Source organism: Mus caroli, unplaced genomic scaffold, assembly GCF_978045245.1.
Source record: "Mus caroli unplaced genomic scaffold, Mus_caroli_1 scaffold_6, whole genome shotgun sequence".
Classification (NCBI taxonomy): domain Eukaryota; kingdom Metazoa; phylum Chordata; class Mammalia; order Rodentia; family Muridae; genus Mus; species Mus caroli.
The window spans coordinates 11,271,384-11,274,072 of record NW_028227261.1 but is presented as its reverse complement, the minus strand read 5'-3'; positions in this window follow the sequence as shown (position 1 = coordinate 11,274,072).

Here is a 2,689-nt window from a genome sequence, read left to right as displayed (position 1 = left end):
GGCAAGAAAATAGTAATAAAAATTTGTATGGTACTGTTATAGAAATAAGTAGGTGGATTAATGGAATTCCAAAAATAGACCCACACACCTACAGACACTTAAATTTTGGCAAAGAAGCTAAAACTATACAATGGAAAGGGGAGAACATCTTCTATGAATGATGCTGGTCTAACTGGATGTCATCATGTAGGAAAAAGCATATAGATTCATATTTAACACTCTGCACAATACTCAAGTCCAAGTGAAGCAAAGACCTCATTATAAATCCAGACATACTTAATCTAATGGAACAAAAAGTGGAGAGTAGGTTTGAACTTTTTGGATCAGGGAACAACTTCCTAACCTGAATGGTTTAGAAGCACCTGAAAAACTGTTCAACACCCTTAATCATCAGGGAAATGCAAATCAAAACAACCCAGAGATTCCACCTCACACCGGTCAGAATGGCTAAGATCAAAAATTCAGGTGACAGCAGATACTGGAGAGAATGTAGAGAAAGAGGAACACTCCTCCATTGCTTGTGAAATTGCAAGCTTGTACAACCACCCTGGAAATTAGTCTGGCGGTTCCTCAGAAAATTGTACATAGTACTACCAGAAGATCCAGCAATACCTCTCCTGGGCATATACACAGAAGATGTTCCAACTGGTAAAAAGGACACATGCTCCACTATGTTCATACCAGCCTAATTTTTTATAGCCAGAAGCTGGAAAGAACCCAGATGTTCCTTGACAGAGGAATGGATACAGAAAATGTGGTACATTTACACAATGGAGTGCTACTCAGCTATTAAACACAATGAATTTATGAAATACTTAGGTAAATGGATGAATCTGGAGGACATCATCCTGAATGAGGTAACCCCATCACAAAGAACTCACTTGATATGTACACACTGATAAGTCAATATTAGCCCAGAAAATTAGAATACCCAAGATACAATTTGCAAAACACAAGAAAATCAAGAAGAAGAAAGACCAATGTGTGGATGCTTCATTTCTTCTTAGAATAGGGAAAAAATAACCGTGGAAGGAGTTAAAGAGAAAGAGTTTGGAGATGAGACTAAAGGATGGATCATCCAGAGACTGTCCTGCCCGGGGATCCATCCCATAATCAGGCACCAAATGCAGACTCTATTGCATACACCAGCAAGATTTTGCTGAAAGTACCCTGATATAGCTGTCTCTTGTGAGGCTATGGCAGTGCCTGGCAAATACAGAAGCGGATGCTCACAGTCATCTATTGGATGGAACACAGGGCCCCCAATGGAGGAGGTAAAGAAAGTACCCAAGGCACTGAAGGGGTCTGCAACCCTATAGGTGGAACAACAACATGAACTAACCAGTACCTCCAGAGCTCTTGTCTCTAGCTGCATATGTAGCAGAAGATGGCCCAGTCTGCCATCATTGGGAAGAGAGGCACCTTGGTCTTGCAAACTTTATATGCCCTGGAACACCAGGGCCAAGAAGTAGGAATGGGCAGGTAGGGGAGCAGGGCAGGGGGAGGGTATAAGGGACTTTCAGGATAGCATTTGAAATGTAAATGAAGAAAATATCTAATAAAAATTGGAAAAAAAAAAAAGAATGCAGACCGTAGATCTTCTCCAACAAGAGGTCTCTGAAAAAGGCCCTGAGTGCAGGGTCTAAGCATTCCCACACCTGCAAGAAGTCCACATTGCAGAATTCAACAAAACATGAATGTGCATAGGCAGAGTGCTTTTCATGAACTAAGGAGCCATTTCTCTCATGTAACTGAGCAATCAAAAGTATTCAAAAATGCTATCTAATTCTGTCTTAATCTACAGGAAGTTGTCTACATGTAAAAATATTTTAGCCTGATATCATTCTCTCAAAGCATGCTGGGCTGAACTTTGGAAGTATTCAAAGAAATTCAAGAGGAAAAGCTATCTGGGGTGCCTATGAACATATCAATGCAGACATTGTTGCCTAGGTGCTTTCTTGGCTCCTGATTCTGGATCCAACCAGAGAACTCAGACTGCTTTCTCTCTCACACTGAAATGCCAAAAATTAACCTCTAAGCACCACCAGCAGAAGAACAGGTAACTTCTTGGAATTCTGCAGGCTGCAAGTCTTAGGAAACTAATAAAGCCTCATAGGAAATTACAGTGCCCTATGCAGCCCCCTGTATCATGTGATAAAAGTCCCTATCTTAGTCACGATATAAATATTAATAAAGCTTCCCACATGGTGGAATTGGTTTTTCTCTGGTGATACCCTGGGTTAACAGAACCTACAATATATGTTCTTCTCAGTCATAATTTGCAGCAATCTTGTTTTCATTTTCATTCAAACCTAAGATGTAATATTAATATCTAAGCCTGTGAAGACATATTATGAATGGTGTATTTAGATCAAAGCCTGCATATACCTCAGTATATTAATGGAGAAATTAATGGAGAGTATAACTTTATCCAGTAAATGTTAATATTTACAGTCATATGATGGTGCTTTATAACCTACATTTTCTAATTCAATCAAATCTTCAATGGTCCCTCATATGACTAATATCTAACAAGCTCTCTTGAAATGCCTATTCAGTCCCCTGGAGAAAGGGAAATGAAATAGCAAACAGAAAAACGGGGAGATAAGAAAGATGGGAGAATTTGAGTTCAAGGAGCTTTATTGAGGCTTTAGCATAGAGAATTCCTGTGTACAAATACAGATACTGC